This window comes from Elgaria multicarinata, chromosome 11 (genome assembly GCF_023053635.1).
Source record: "Elgaria multicarinata webbii isolate HBS135686 ecotype San Diego chromosome 11, rElgMul1.1.pri, whole genome shotgun sequence".
In the NCBI taxonomy this organism is placed as follows: Eukaryota; Metazoa; Chordata; class Lepidosauria; order Squamata; family Anguidae; genus Elgaria; species Elgaria multicarinata.
In genome coordinates, this window is record NC_086181.1 from 14069008 (window position 1) to 14086522 (window position 17515).

Genomic DNA, 17515 nt, shown 5'->3' on the forward strand with positions numbered 1-17515 from the left:
CTGTGGTTGAACTTGTAGTTCTCAGATGTTCTGGAAGAGCGTTCCAGGCATAAGGGGCAGCAGACGAAAATGGACGAAGCCGAGCAAGGGAAGTAGAGGCCCTTGGGCAGGCGAGAAACATGGCATCAGAGGAGCGAAGAGCACGAGCGGGGCAATAGTGTGAGATGAGAGAGGAGAGATAGGAAGGAACTAGACCGTGAAAAGCTTTGAAGGTTAACAGGAGAAGTTTATATTGGATTCTGAAGTGAATTGGAAGCCAATGTGAAGAGATTTCAGAAGCGGAGTAACATGGTCGGAGCGGCGAGCCAAGAAGATGATCTTTGCGGCAGAGTGGTGAACAGAAACCAACGGACTGATGTGAGAAGAAGGAAGGCCAGAGAGAAGAAGGTTGCAGTAGTCCAACCGTGAAATAACCAGTGCATGAACAAGCGTCTTGGCAGAAGAGACAGACAAAAATGATCGAATCCTGGCAATATTATACAGGAAAAATCGACAAGATTTAGCTACTGCGTCAATATGAGGAATAAAGGAGAGCGAGGAGTCGAAGATAAAGCCAAGGCTACGAGCTTCCTTGACCGGAGTAAGCGTAACATCATTGACAGTAAGAGAGAATGAGAGATGAGGAGAAGGTTTAGGAGGAAAAACAAGCAATTCAGTGTTTGCCATGTTAAGCTTCAAGCGACGATGAAGCAGCCAAGCTGAGATATCTGAAAGACATGCCGAGATACGATCGTGAACATCAGGAGAAAGTTCCGGAGATGACAGATATAGTTGTGTATCATCGGCGTACAGATGATATTGGAGGCCATGAGATTGAATAAGCTTGCCCAAGGGCAACATGTATAAGGAAAACAACAACGGGCCAAGCACCGAGCCTTGCGGAACCCCTACTGAAAGGGGAAAGGAGGAAGACGAGCTGCCATTAGCCAACACGCTGAAAGAGCGAACCGCTAGATAGGAGGCAAACCAGTTATAGACAGAGCCACAAAATCCAAGGTCATGAAGGGAATCTAAGAGAAGATCATGATCAACCGTGTCAAAGGCTGCAGTTAGATCAAGGAGAATAAGAATGGAATAATGGCCTTTAGACTTGGCAGTAAGGAGATCATTGGTGATCTTAGTAAGGGCTGTTTCGGTGGAATGCAGAGGACGGAATCCAGATTGAAATGGATCCAAAGCAGAGTTACTAGAAAGAAAGTCAAGACAGCGAGAGTACACCGCACGCTCCAGGATCTTTGAAAAAAACGGCAACAAAGAGACAGGTCGGTAGTTAGACAGAGATAGCCTATCAAGAGTAGGTTTCTTGAGAATGGGAGAGACTGTAGCATGTTTAAAAGCAGAAGGAAATGAACCAGAGGACAGAGAAAGATTAATAATATGTAGCAAGGAAGGGAGGATAGCAGGAATAAGATTAATAAAGACGCGAGAAGGAATCGGATCACGAGAACAAGTGGAAGGCTTCGAAGAGCGCAGTATTGTAGACAGTTCATCCGCAGAGACCGAAGGAAACGCAGAGAAATTTGCAGGAGGAGCTGACAGATGAGGAACAGGAACTGGAAGAGGAGCAGAGCTGGCCAGATCAGAGTGGATAGCTGGTCACTCTAGTATAGCTCCTGCAGCTTTAACTGTTGTGATGAAGAGGGAATTTCACCAGGTTGTCCATATATACAAATGACACCTGCTGAAATTCCCTTTTCTATGCAACTGTTAAAGATACAGGAGCCCCGTCCTACTTTTCATATGGTTACCCTAGTGTAGATGAGGCCTAAGTCTGAATCCAACACACTGTTCTTGCTTCTGGAAAATTCTGAGCACTTAGCCCACAATGCAGCACACCCAATGGTGCTGTTGTAAATTTTGAAGTCCCCCAAAGAGAGTCCAAAATTGCAGGCAAAACTCCAAGCTCTGATCACTCCTAACTATATCTTCAGGTAGAGCAGTTGTCTTCAAATAAAGGATCTTGCTTTGTGTCCTTGCATGTGTATAGAGGGAAACAATAGAAATCTATTAATTTCAGAATTGGTAGAACACAGACATGATATTGTAATAAAGGGAAAGCAGCATGGAAGCAGAATAACCAGAAGTTTTGGGCTGTGCTTCTAGGCATTAAAGGGCACTATTTAGTTGCAAACCTATATGTTTTAATAGTTTCAGAAACCAATTTTTGCTGGAAGAGATTCGTCGGCTTAATACTCTCTCTGAGTTTAAGACAGCCACAAAGGCTAGTCTCTTCCGGCAGGCCTACCCAGATGAATTTTAAACCTAAGAATTTTTAAGATGTTGTGATTGTTATTTTAATATTGTTTTGTTTTTATATGCTCTTTTAGCTAGTTTTATGTATTGTATTGTATTTGATGTTGTTCCCTTCGCCGATCCAGAGGAAGAGGCGGGTAAGAAATAAATATAGTAGTAGTAATAGCAGTAGTAGTAGTAGTAGTAGTAGTAGTAGTAGTATTTGTGGGCATTACTGTTCGGGAACTGTTGGAATTAAGGAATAGGAAGCTTGACTTTAAAAAACAGACTTTAAAAAATATGTAGATTCCCTGGATTTATTGATTTATTGCATTTTTATACTGCCCAATAGCCGAAGCTCCCTGGATGGTTCACTTTGCCCTTGGCACTATTTGAGGGGGCAAATGGAGCAATCAGGACTGGAAGCACAAGGTCTGTTGTTAGGCTGTTTTAAGGCCCGTTCAGCTCCTCAGACACTATTCAACCTGCACAAATGGTGGCCTGCTAAGGCAAACGCAGACCACCTGCCATGTTTTGGGGCTTACCAGGTGCTGACACCCCTCTCCTTTTTCATAGGCAGGCAGCAAATGGAGGTTTATTAAGCCTCTGGTGGGTCACCTTGCATGACTTTGTGGTGAGTCAGGTTGCGCACCAGGCTATATGGCCCCCTGGTAGCATGAAACTAGCAGGATGTAAAGGTTTAGGAGGTGCAAGGAGTCGTTTAAGAAACCCCTTCCTTGTGCAAAACTATTGGGAGTACCCTAAATGCATTACATGATGTCCTATTGGCCCAGCACCAGTATGTAACATCCTTGCACAGCTGCCAGGCCCCAGCAGGGCCCAAACACAGAAGCCTACCCCAGACCCCCTTTTAAATAGGGTGACCATATTTTGGAAACCAAAAAGGAGGACAACATGGTCGCCCCATCTCTTTATCTTTAAAAATGACGATTTAAAAAATAATAATTTTAAAACCTCAATTTTAAAAAAAAATCCTAAAAAATCAATGGATGAACAGAACTGTTTCAAATTTGGTACAACTAAAGCCCTTCCTAAGAGCTACCATTGTGCCAAGTTTCATGTCTTTATCTTAAAAAATGACGGAGTTATAAGCATTTTTGTTAATTCCCATTAGAGCTGCTCTTTGAAAAAAATCCGGATTTCCCTCCCTCTCCCGGATTTACCATTAAAACCAGGCAAATCCGGGCAAATCCGGTCATATGGTCACCCTATTTTAAAGAGTTATTTTTATATGGTGTAACAATCACTGCTAGGAGCTGGGTGCAGGAACCCCCATTTAAATGTCCCACAATGCCCCAGAGTGGAGGCTCCTGGACCTACCCACGTGGTGCTGATGAGAGTGCTGCAGCGGCAGCAGCACCTGTCCAACCCAGGTAAGACCACCAGGGTTCATCCACATTGGAGGGAGCCTACCTGGGAGCCCTTTGCCAAGGGCCCTCTCAAACCTGGAGACAGCTCTGCTAAGCAAAATAGAAATAAAGGCACAGCACTGAAAGCAGACCCGGGCAAGGCAGGCAAGCCAGAACAGACTTTGGTTTAGCAATGTTGGGGCTTGTGTTAATGAGCACTTGCGGATCCTCAGTTCAGGAATCCTAGCCAGAAGCGATTCTGACCTGCAGCATCGAGGGTGAACCGTGGATGCAATCAGCCTGCAAAGCTCCCCAGTCAGAGAAAGAGATCAAAAACGGCTGGTCCAAAGACAGAGCCAGCCCAAGGCAAAACACATGAGCCGACGTCTCTTCCATGGGGCGCTGCACCAATTTTCTTTGTGGGGATGGAGTACGCACATGCGGCAAAAAGCAGAAGTGTCTGTTCACTTGCACATCTGGAGTTAGGAAATCATACACACAAAGTCAGAACACTGGTCCATCTAGACCAGGGACGCGGCACGGCCCACATTCAGCCCATGGAGCCTCCTTAGGTTCCTACAGCAGGCGGGGCTTAGCCTCCACATCCTGCCCCCTGGAGGAATCCCCACTGTTATCTCCAACTGCGTTCAGAGATAACAGTGGGGATGTAGGCAGTGGGGGACCTGGGAGGAGCAACCACTCTTCTTTTTGCTGACAGAGCGGCTTCACCCAACACGCTCCCTGGGAACAACATGCACCGTGCAAAACCATGGACTTGGCTGGCACTGGAAGGAGCAGGCTCTCTTCCCCTTGTCAGCCAACTCCCTTTTTCCATGTTGAAAGAGGCATGAAGAAAGGAAAATGGGCAGGGAGTGATGAGGTCAGTGGGTGTGGCAATGTCCACTGACATCATCCAGCCTACAGAGGGCCTGGTGAGGGACAATTCAGCCCCCACCCAATTATGGTGCTGCACCCCTGATCTAGACCAGTTTTGCCTAATCTGATGGGCTGCAGTCTTTTTCCAGCCTAGCTACCAGAAAGCCTTTTAACTGGAAATGCCAGGAAATGAACCTTGTGTCTTCTGCACGCAACATAGACTTTCTGCCACTGATATGTAGCTAGGGTGACCATATGAAAAGGAGGACAGGGCTCCTGTATCTTTAACAGTTGTATAGAAAAGGGAATTTCAGCAGGTGGCCTTTGTATATATGGACAACCTGGTGAAATTCCCTCTTCATCGCAACAGTTAAAGCTGCAGGAGCCCTGCCCTCTTTTAAATCTGGTCACTCTAGTATAGCTCCTGCAGCTTTAACTGTTGTGATGAAGAGGGAATTTCACCAGGTTGTCCATATATACAAATGACACCTGCTGAAATTCCCTTTTCAATACAACTGTTAAAGATACAGGAGCCCTGTCCTCCTTTTCATATGGTCAACCCAGGGCCGATGCCAGGCTTTTTTGCGCCCTAGGCAAGGTGAGCTGCTTTCACACACACCATATCACCCCCCCACACACACACACACACACGCTCCACGCGGCCCGCTCATCCCGGGGCCAGGGACGGGGCTTACCGTTGGCAGACGGGCGGCTGCCGGTGCCCCGATCCAGTCTGAGGCGAGCGAGCTGGGCAGCAGGAGCGCTACGCACGGCGCCCAACTCCTCTGGCCGCCCGAACGCGGCGGCGGCAGCGGAGTTTCATTTAGGGGCGTCGAGGCGGGCTGCTGCCCTTCACCTCCGTCCTCCGGGTTGGAGCGGCAAGCGGGAGGCTAGCCACATGGCCGGGTGGAGGGAAGGGAGGGCGGCGGGGGGGAGGGGAGGGGGAGGAGGAGGAGGAGGCAATCACGCCGGGCGAAGGAGCCGCCGGCACCAAGCAGGTAAGGCGGACTTTCACCCCTCTCCACCAGGTGGCTCCACGTTCTGATGTCCAGCGCGCACCAGAACTCAGAACGTGGAGCCGCCCGCCCCCGCCCCCCAGTGTCCCAGGTTGGCTTCGGCTGCTGGGCGGGCACCCAGCTGAAGCCAAGCCAGGGACGCTGGGGAGCAGGGCGAACGGCGCACCGGGAGCTGCCCTCACTTAGCCAGAGCGGCTCTGGGAGTGGGAGGGCGACTTCTGGGGGCGGCGAACTTGGTGCTCTAGGCGGCCGCCTAACTGGCCTTTATGGAAGCACCGGCCCTGGGTCAACCTAGTCATAACCGACTTCACCCATGGATTTCAGTGGGTCTACTCTAAGCATGACTAAGTTTGGATCCTAGCTCTCAGAACTGAAAAAGTGGGCAAAATCAGCCCTTTCACTATTGCATACTGTGTTGTTGGACCAGTGAACAAAAGATTGTGCAAAATCTTGCAGTAGACAGAAATAGATGGTATTAGGGCCTCGGATCTCTAACTTCCTCCAATAAGGACGTCAAGACAAATCTTCCCATTCAAGGAGGGTTTCCAAATGGCTCCTGCTGGTGGCAGTAATGCAGCAAGTTGTCAGCGCTGTCGTGTCATTTGCTAACGGTAACAAGAACAGTCACAACAGTGCCAAGCTCGCTACTGCAGAACAACCTAACTGTTGGGGGCAAGATATATTTCTGGAGATGTTTGCTGAATCACTGGAGCACAAAACACACACACAAACGAGAAGTGGGAGTACTTTCCCTCAAATTGTGGGGCGATGTTTAATTTAAATTGAATAATTTATTGATAGCTCCTGTTTGATGTTTGAGTTATTTTATCTCCGGAAGGTGCCTTGAGTATAGGAAAAGTGGCATATCAATTAATTATATCATTGCATTGTTTCTGCTGCAATTTTGGGTGTTTTTTCTCTTGCAGATTGTTTTTATTCTGCTGCTGTCTCTCTCTCTTGTTTTACAGCACAATTCTATACAAGTCTATGCAGCAACAAGCCCCATTGACTTCAACGGGGTTTATGTCTGAGAAGACATGCGTAGGATTGCAGTTAATATGTGTGTTTTCTTTTGATTTTATTGATGTTGAGATTGTTCAAATTCTTTCAATTATTTTTTAATTAATTTAATTTTAATTTTCAGTAAAACAAAATAAAGAGAGGAAAGGAAAAAATTGCAGTGACATAGATTTGAATATATCAATCCCAATGCATGCATATGCAATGTGCATCTATTATTATTAGAATTTTACGATTATTATCATTTTGCTTTTAAACCACTGTGTTTTCTCCCAACTGGAATGGAGACTTTAAAAATAGAATTATTTTTTAAAAATGCTATAAATAAAGAAGAATGAGGAATATTGGGGGCTGCTGCTAGCACTCTCCAGGTGTCAGGTATAGGCCTTGTACCTAGTGGTTAGATTTATTAGGAAATGCTTTGAGAATGTCAGACGTTCCCTGCAAGCTTATCTCTGTAAGCAGTTCCCATGGGAGTAGCTGATTCACTCCTTTGCTTCGGCCTTGACGTAGCTGGTTCTCTGAGTGTTTTGGAAAAGGTGGGGGACACTCTTTGAAGTGGGTTGTAACATCCCGCCCTCTTGGCACATGGATGCATGGTTTACAGGTCAGAGGACCTGTCTGTCAAGTGACTCTGAATAGGCCTTAAAGGCTGGGGCAAAGCTGAAAAAGCTTTACTAGGTTTCTTCTTTCGACACAACGCCTGACCTCCCTCCTGCTTTGGATTCCATCTCCGCTTGGGACTCTGAAAGCACTCTGCACATGGACGCTTTGCTCTTTGGACTTTGGATATCTAAGAACTGTGCCGTGAAAAGTAGTGAGGCTTTTCATAGACTTGGACTTGCATATGCTGTGGATTCTGTGTTCGTGCCCAGACTCAGGTGGCAAGGAGTTCCCAGTCAGCAGAAGGATAGGACTCCTGGGCCTGAAGCTTAAATCTTTCCTGAAGTCATGGTAATGGGGTCAGCTCAGTAGTGGTAGGCTGAGACTGACAAATGTGTGACGGATCTCTCTGCCCGGCTCTGGTGGCTCAGAGCAACCTTTCCTGGGACTTTGTTTTAGGAGATTGGCCAGGTCCCTTTGAGGAGCCAACATATGCGATGTCTGGAGAAGCTCAAAGCTGTTATTGGCGTACCCTATTCCCTCCCCCTCTGAGTGTTTGCCTTATGGATCGTTTCAGAAAAAAAGAGCCTAAAGCTTCCTAACCATCGTTCAGCTTTAAGTGTGTTTTAGAGACTCTGTAACCATTAAGCTTGTCTACCGTATGATTTCCTCAATAAAAGAAGCTTCACTGATGTGTCTCGTATAAGCTTGCCAGCACGTGTGAATACCAGTGTCTTGTGTAAGCTTGCCAGCACGTGTGAATACCAGTGTCTTGTGTAATCTTGCCAGCACGTGTGAATACCAGTGTCTTGTGTAAGCTTGCCAGCACGTGTGAATGCTGGAGGGAACAGGCAAGAACACGACACCAGGGAACCCACTGTCAAAATAGTTCTGACTAACGCTAAATCAACTTTCTTCTTTTCCACCAAATTTGCCCACTAGAGGGCAACACAGCCCCAAGGAAAGCATCAGTCAAAAAAGGGAAGGCAAAGGCTTGGGACCACTCCACAAACAAGCAAGAATGCCGAGTTCAGTCTTTCAGGCCTGGGACAGCTCCCAAATCACTGTGTGCTGTTGGCTGCTCCGCCTTGGTCATTGCAAGCCCTCGTCTTATCCTCCATTCCTTGCTTGCTCTCATCTCACAGAGGAGATGCCTCCAAGGGCCAAGCGAAGGCCGCAGAATAATTACGAGCAGAAAGGACAGCAGAGATCCCACGGAGAAACGCTGCTGGGACGTTCCAAAGAGGCCAGTGGCAGCAGGAGGCGTGCATCCCTGCCCTTTCAGTTCCTCACCTTCCTCACTTGACCTCTCCTCCGGGTACCTTCATGCATGCAGCCATCGACTCCTGCTCATGAATGCCAAAGCCACACACACAAAAACCAATTAGCTTCAAGTGGGTTTTTTTCTTTTTTAATTTTGCATCACTTGCTGCAAATGTCACAGAATCAGATTGGAAAGGACAGTCACGAGCACCAAGACGCCGTCTGGCATATCTAAGGCATCCAAGCCTGGCGTCAGGCCTGGAATACTGGGGCATTTGCCAGGGCCCACATGCCCCAGCAGGGCCCAATGCCTTGCCTGCCCCCCCCCCATTTCTGCCACTGCTCAAGACCCTCAGTGATGATGCCACCAGATTTGCCATCCCCTTTGGAAAAGCCTGGCGGCAACAGCACGTTAGCTGCTTGGTTCCAATTGGTGCCCGGTGACCGCCATATATCATTTCCGACAATGTCCTGGCCCTTTGCAGCATCAGTGCCACTGAGAAATCCTACTCACCACTGAGCAGGAATGGAAGAGGAAGGTTGGCTGCTGCAACAGTGCTACCAACATGGAGCCCAAGCGGTCGGTGATGGGAGCGCTACTGAGGGCAGCCTCCCCAGGACGCACCACCACCACCAAAACCTGGAGCCAGGCCTGAAGTCGCTGACAACCCCTAATCCAAGAAATCTCCAAGGAAGAAGCCACAGCCTGGCTAGATAGGTTTGTCCAGTGGCGATAACTTTTTCCTGTTTGAATTCAACATTTATCCCTTGCAGGGGATTCATAGGTTCTTGTCCCACAGCTTGGTCAGGGAAGGCCAAAAGTATTCCCCTCTTTGCTTTCCATCCTACCGAGGCTTACACAATATGGGATTGGATCCAGATTTAGTCATACTTGGATTTGAATTTAATGGGTCTTTAGTCCTGACCAGCTTAAGGCTCATTGATTTTCATGGGTCTACTCCAAGCATGGCCAAGTCTTGATCCAACCCATACCGTTGCAGCCATTTTCAGAGAAAGAGAAAGGGAGACGAGAGATCACAAGCACTACAATTACACCAAACTCATGGGTAGACAGTCAGGAAAGGTGTGAAAAGTTTAAATAGAGAGCTCTGTAAAAACATCTGCTCAGAATATTCAGTATTTCGTTTCTAGAAGGAAAGGCGGCAGGAGCGCCTGGAGGGTGTATCCTCTGTTCCAGAGGCACAGAGAATCCACTCTTGTTTTGATGCCTCAGAAGTATAAAAAAAGGTACAGTCACTGCGTTGCTTCCTGCATTGCATTCTAATAATAATAATAATAATAATAATAATAATAATAATAATAATATACAAAATTCCAGGCAGGGACAACCTTACCATTAGGTCAACATGGTGCTCAACAGACATTTTGGACTACAACTTCCATCAACCCCAGCCAGCATGGCCAGAAGTCAGGGATGATGGGAGTCAGAGCCCAAAACATTTGAAGGGTACCAGACTGGGGAAAGCTGCTTTAGGTGAAGTGAGGCGGCTGCCTCAGGCAGCTGATTTGAAGTTTCATAAAAGAGTACAAATGTTGGATATTAAATGTATTATTATTATTATTATTATTATTATTATTTTATTGCCATATGGGATTTTCTGCCTCAGGGACAGGGCTGCTGGCATCAGCACATGGCAACTGGCAGGCATCCAGCAATCTGGCAGGACACACCATCGGTGTCGACCCTGTGGAGGCCTATTTTAAAAATACATAAATCTGGCTTGATGCTTCAACCAGCACCAGGCAGCTGGTTCTAGCTGCCATTTTAATTTCCCACAATGCCTCAGAGCAACACTACATTGGGGACATAGTGAGAAATTAAGTTCTTTCCTCCACAGGAATCTCAGAATGAAAGACTACAGATAGGGTTGGCCCCCACCCTACCATATCCTCTCAATGTTAAAAGTAAATAAATAAAACTACTTCATTTTCTCTCTAGTCTCAGCATTAGTCTTGCTTTGAGTAATACATTTTTTTAAAAAAAAAACCTTTCTTTTTCTCTCTGTTTCTTACTTCTGTTTACTCTACACCAGTCCAACCCAGTCACCACTTACCTGTGCCATCTGCCCTCTGAATGCTCTTCAAAGCCGAAGGGGTTTTTAAATCTCTCTCAAGGCCAACCAACAGGTGAAATAGTTTGTGATGAAATATTGCACCAGCCAGCATCACTTGCTAGCGCTACCTTTCCAAAGTATCCTCGCGGGACCACACAGGGGAAAGAGGAGCAGGTGTAATAGGGCCAGTTAGTTCAGCTAAAAACGGCAGGCAGGTATTTGTGCATTATTTCTGTGCCTGCACCAAGGTAAAATTAAACCTTTAAGATAAATAAATAAACCTGCCAGATGATATTTGCCAGAGACTTTCTGTCAAGGTCAGTTAGTTTTCAAAGTGCCGCCTCCTTCTCTGCAGTCTTATTTTTAATTCTCTTTATAAATAGACTTACCAACGTTTTATTGCTCTTGTACATTTAACAGACGGCTGACCCTCAAAGCCTTGCCTACCATTCATATCGGTGCCAGGGAAACGTCTCCTCCTACATTTCTGCAGGTTGGTCTGTTGTTAAAGACACAGAATCAGGGCATTTCTTTGTTTTTAAGGGGCAACTTTAATTTATACATAGGGTGGCCAGGCTCAGATGTTGAAAGGGTCTCTGTACCTTACAAACTTCCACAGGAAAGAAAATTCAACAGGTGCTGCTTTCCTCATCACAGCCCTCTAGTGACAGGAAAAGTCACACCTGATGCCTTTGGGAGTGTGCAAGGCTCCTCTCTGGGCAACCCCACTTATAAAATATGAATTGCGGGCTTAATGATGTGCTGAAATATTAATAGCATTCAGGGTGGCATCTTTTTTTTTCTCCCCTAGCAGAGCTCCTGTGCCTGTAATAGCTGCATGATTAGCAAAAATGTGACTGGTGCCATGTCAGGGATGCGGAAGGCTTTACCTGTTGGGTTTCTGCCCATCTCAGAGTGCCTAAAAAGCACAGGAGCAGGGCCAGAGGTGCAAGCTGTCACTTCTTACTAAGAGCAGTGGTGTAGTGCAACCAGGGGTTCACAGGGATGCAGCACCGGGACTTTTTCATTAGCAGGGTCACTGGTGTCATCTGCCACCTCCCTCAGAATTCCTTGTTCTCCCTGAATTATGTTGTAATCCTCACAGTACCTGGGGTGGGAGGGGGATGGATTTTTCCAGAAACAATATATATTGTTCCATGTTGTGATTTAAAGTATTTTGGGATGGTTTGGTTATCTTAAATGAGCAATTAAGTCCCATTAGCTTTACAAAAGACCTAAAGACCTTTTTGTGAACCGCCCAGAGAGCGCCGGCTATTGGGCAGTATAGAAATGTAATAAATAAATAAATAAATAAATAATGCTAGCAGATTAAAACTCCTAGAACTGGGTTGCTGATATGGATCAGCACAGCTGCCTGCATGTCTTTCTTTTTTCTTTTTTACTCCCCTCGGAGCATGGCTGTGGGGATTGTCATGATGAACTCCTGCACTATAAAAATTACCACCACACCCCTGACTCACTATGGTATTTGGATTCAAAACTTTTTATGACCGGAACACTCTTCTTCAAGGGTGGAGGGATGGCTTGTAGTTCCTCAGTTGTGAGAGGAAGAAACTCTGCACATGTTTAGAGGTATCATCTCCTTTACTACAACCCCACATGCTCTAGGGAAGGTGCACTGATGATCCCCACTAAGCCAGCCTGTTTATTTTCTTTCCTTTGACCTCAGAGTCTTTCACCCAATTCCTAGCTTGGCTTCAGATCTGGATCAATCATTTCTGTTGCCACTGTGGCTTAGTGCCTGTGTGCTAGGTGCTGTGCATTGAAGCTGCCTTACTTCAGGGCAGATCCACTTAATCCACCAGTATTGCCTTCCCCCACTTAGTGCCCTGCAATGTTTAGGACTACAACCCCCAGCATTCCTAGGCTAGGGATGATGGGAATTGAAGTCAAAACAGTGGGAGGGCACCAGGTTGGGCAAAGTGCCCAAGTCTGATGCAGTTGGTGTGCAGGATCACAGGGCAGAGATCTTCCCTCATTGCATTCTACCTGATCCTTTTAAGCTGGAGATGCCGTGCATTGAACCTTGGGCATTCTGCACATAAAGCCAGAGCTGAGCTACCTCCTGTCCCTCCCCATGGATCAGACTTCCCCAACCTGGTGCCCTCCAGATGTGCTGGACTACAACTCCCAGCATCCCCCCAGACAGCCCTGGGAATGCTGCAGTTGTAGTCCAGCACATCTGGAGAGACAAATACAGAGTCATTATATCAAATAATTTAATTGTTGTAAACCGCCCAGAGAGCTTCGGCTGTGGGGCGATACATAAATGTAATAAAATAAATAAATAAATAAATCAAATAAATAAATAACAACAGACAAATGCAGAGTCATTATATACTTGCTCTAAATTCCTTGAATGAGTGAAATGATCACCTAAAGCAAGGAAGGGCAGAAAGTAGGTCTCCAGATGTTTTGAGCTTCAACTTCCAGCATTCCTGACTATCGGCCATGCTGGCAAGGGGTTGTGGGAGTTGCAGTCTCAAACATTTAGAAGTCTACCATCTGCCCACTTCGGGGTTGGTGTGTGTGTGCTTGTGTGTGTGATGAGAATTTAGTGTTGCAAGCTGAATGACAATGTTGTTTTCTTCGCAGAGAGAGGATACTTGTGTTGGAAATAATGTGATAAACCATATGGATTAAAAAAAAAGAGAGAGGCAAGATTCAATAAAGAAATCCAAGGTTGGTTAATGCGTAGTGGGGATGGAATAGGGAAGAAGTAAGTGAGAGCAGAGGAGGTCTGGTGAGCAGAAGGCCCAGGACTGCAGAAGAGGAGAGGGAAGCCATTTGCGGAACTGGAAGGGAGAACTTGAATCGGAGGACAGGCTGGCGATGGCGGGGGAGCTTCTCCCAAGAACGCAGAGAAGGGGGAGCTCCTTGCCAAGCTGCTGGTATGGAACCTGTGGCCACCCAGATGTCCCATCAGCCCCAGCCAGCATGGCCAATGGTGAGGGTGATGGGAGTTGTCATTCAACAACATCTGGGTGGCCACCGGTTCCCCCACCCATGTACTAGAGACACAGGGAGCATTCCTCATAGCAACACCAGGCCCATAAACCCGGGGCATATCTCTGGTTCAGGTTGCCCAGTAGGGCTCACTGGGGCTTATCTCCCAACCCTTTTCTGTGTCAGCCCTCAGCCCAGAAACTGGGTGATGCCAAAACAGAGACCTGCCTCTGTACATGTGGCAGAGTCTCTTTGGGCCATCTAAGAGCAATTACGAACTAGCCCCAAAGGCTCTCCAGCATCTAGTATTAAGGGGTAAGACACAGCCTTCTTCAACCTGGTGACCTCCAGATTTATTGGACTCCAACTCCCAGAATCCCCCAGCCAGCTTCCAGAGTCATAGTCCAACACATCTGGAGGGCACCAGGCTGTGGAAGGCTGAGGTCAGAGCTTCCAGGAAATTGTATGTTGGGAGGTCTTCCAGGGGATGAGCAACTTGCAGCCTTCCAGATGTCGTCGGACTACATTTCCCATCATAAGAAGAGCCCTGCTGGATCAGACCAAGGGTCCATCCAGTCCAGTATTCTGTTCACACAGTGGCCATCCAGCTGTCAACCAGGAACTCACAAGCAAGACACGAGTGCAACAGCACCCTCCCACCCATGTTCCCCAGCAACTGGTGCATGTAGGCTTACTGCCTCTGCTACTGAAGGTAGCACATAGCTGTCAGGACTAGTAGCCACCGGTAGCCTTTTCCTCCAGAAATGTATCTAACCCCATTTTAAAGCCATCCAAATTGGTGCCCATGCTGGCTGGAGCTGAAGGGAGTTGCTGGCCGACAACATCCGGAGAGCCACAATTTGCTCACCCCTGGATTGAGCATTTATGCTAGGGGTATGCTAGCATTTATGCTAGGGGCGACGGCGGCAGAGCCCGGTAAGGGACCAAGGGAGAGGGGGGCCTTACCTGCCTCCGTCCGCAGTCCGTCGGCTTCTTCAATTGAGCCCGTGGTTCAACCAGGAAGTCTGGGTCGCAAGCGGCCCAGACTTCCTGGTTGAACCACAGGCTCAATTGAAGAAGCCGACGGACCACGGACGGAGGCAGGTAAGGGAGAGGAGGGCGGGGGGGTTACCGGGCCCTGCCGCCGTCGCTGCATGGGCGACAGCGGCAGGGCCCGGTAAACCCCACTTACCTTTCCAGCGGAGCTCCGGATCGAGGCGAAGGATCCGCCTTCACCTCGATCCTCTTCACCACGCACCGCCGGCCCCCCAATCCTCTTCGCCTCTGCCTTAAGGGCAGGCGAAGCCCCCCGCTCCGCTTCTAATTTGCCGGTCCGATTAGAAGCGGAGCACATCCCTAATTTATGCAATCCAGTTGGATATTTTTATATTTGCACAATTAATGTGCATCCCTTACACCGAAAACAGTTCTGAGATTTAGCAATGGGAGAGAATTGGGAACCTACCCAACACTTTCATGTGTTTGTTTTTTCAATAAGCAAGAGTGATGAATTGTCTGGATGTTGGTGTGGGCCCAACCCATTTACATTTGTATTGCTGGTCTCTGCTTTTGACCGATCGTCTTTGTAGTACTGCGATGCCTTTTGGCTGTATAATAAAGCTTGACTAAATTAAAAAGAAAAAGGCGCTATCAAGCTGTGCTGCCATTTGAGATGCTCAGTGACCTCCCTTCTAGAAGGTGCTGCACACAAATTAGACATCAGGTATCGTTGCTGGCTTTTTCCCCTAGGAATGCCATCGCTTCTCCTGACAGAGACTCCTCTGCATTCAACAGCTGCATCGCAGGCAGAAATAAATAAGGGGGCACTTAGACTGAGTGACACCATCAGTCGATCAAGTTCAGGATTGTCTACCTACCCAAATGTCTCAACCCTCAACGTTTTTCTTTTCTTTTTTGTCTTAATGAAAGTCCAACTCCTTTCTTGGACATAGAGCAATTTGTGGCCTTCCAGACGTGTTGGTCTATAGCTCCCATCAGCCTCTGCCAGCATAGCCAATGGTGAAGCATGATGGGAGTTGTAGGCCAAAACATCTGGAGGGCCACATGTCCCTATCTCCATGATGTAGAGGCTCTGGGGGGGAAAACCCTGCACTTCCCTTTGATTGCAGCTAAAACATCATAAAACATTGTTTATACTAATCAGCAAGAATTTCTCCAGAGATCACTTTTGGACCCTGTAAGAACTTGGTTTTCCTCTTTTCCCAAAACCTGACTTTGAAAGGTAGGATGGGCTATCTCCCCTATACTGCCACCACCGCCCATTATGGAGTGATCCAGATCTGCCACCTCCAGCTCAAACTCCACAGAAGACCCCTTGGGACCACAAAGGGCTGGCACGGAAAGAGAGAGAGGAAAGCCACTTGGTGAAGCCTCTCCCCGCGATTGCTGCTTTGCGATGGAAAAAGCTGCATCTGCCAAAGTTCTCCCTCCTCCTCCTTTCTTAAAGATCCAGGGGCCTTTTCAGGGCAGCCATTTTCTGCCGTTGCCTTAAGCAGCATGGCCCCATCCTTTCAGAGAAGGATGGCCCATCACTGCCTTTCGTCTTCAAACTCTGGTTTCCGGTCTAGCACACAGGAGTAGGTGGCATTGCAGGGCTGGAGAACTTGTGGCCTGCCAGAGGTTGTTGGGCTCCAAACCCCATCAGCCCCAACCAGCATGGCCAATGGTCAGAGGTGAGGGCCATTGCAGTCCAAGAACATGTGGATCAGCACAGGTGACCCAACTCTGTCTTAGCGCCTAGGCAGGGAAATAGGAAGTTTTATGCTCTTCCCATTTACAAGACTATTTTTTTATTTATTTATTTAAGGATTTTTTTTTATGCCGCCATTCAGCCAAAAAAGGCTCTCATGGCAGCTTACAAAAGTATTTCTTGACAGTCCCTGCCCACAGGCTTACAATCTAAAAGACATGACACAAAAGGAAAGGAGATTGGGAGGGAGGAGAAGGAGGGGGGAAAGGAAAGGAAATTCAGGCACTACAATCTTAGTTGGAAAGTTCAGCAGTTACAGGTGACAGCAGGAGGGAGGGGGGCTCTCAGCTGGAGCTGGACCAGGCACGGTGGAGAGGTGCCTGGCTGCTGCTTCCTCCCTCACTGGTGGCCTCTGCAGAGACAGTTGGTAGCAGGAGGGAGGGGGCTCTCAGCTGGAGCTGGACCCAGGCACGGTGGAGAGGTGCCCGGCTGCTGCTTCCTCCCTCACTGGTGGCCTCTGCCTAGACTAGACTAATATAAGACTTGTCCTTGGTGAAGCTGGTGGCTTTGATTTCGGTGGGGCTGTGAATCCATTCTGGCTTTCATTCAGAAGCAGCCGGAACTCTGAAGGAGCTGTCCAAGGTGCTGAACCCTCTCTCCAGAATAGGATACAGCCTAAGTGTCTTCTTTTCCCTCCAGACTCACGCACTTCACAATCCCCATCTAAATTCGTCAATTTACCCCTGAAGTCCAGAGGTGCCCTTCCCACGAAACGAGGCGAGGCAGCTGCCTTAAGCAGTGTACTTGGGTGCCACCATCAAGTGTGACAGGCAGGTAGATGGATCAGTCCCATATTATGATTCATCTTATTCATGCATAAGCCACATTTTCACCCCAAAAGGATGCTTAAAGTGGCATGATGGATGAGGGAGATGCATAGAAATACAATTAAATATCAGTTAGCAAAACAAACAAAACCCACCAACAAATCAAATAGCAGCACAAAAGCTGGACCAAAACCAGGAACAGGACAATCCTTCTGTCTGGGGGAAACAGCTTAATTTAAACTGAAAACAAAAAGAAAAATGGAGGAACCCTCACTGAAAAAATGAAAAGAAAGGAAAAGGATCCACCAACTGAATTTAATTTAAACTGAAGGCGATTTTCATATGGGCACAACCCACTGGTGGGAACTTCTCCTGCCCAAGCCCCATTGAAATGAATCGGAGCTACACAAGAGCGTGGTTCATCCCAATGAGGCTTTGGAAAGAATGTCTTGTTGGATTGGGGCCCATGTTTAAAAAGTGGGAGACGGTGTCCTTTGGGTTCTCCATCTCAAGGTCTAAAACGTCTGGACTGTAGTTCAGTGGTAAAGCACCTTCT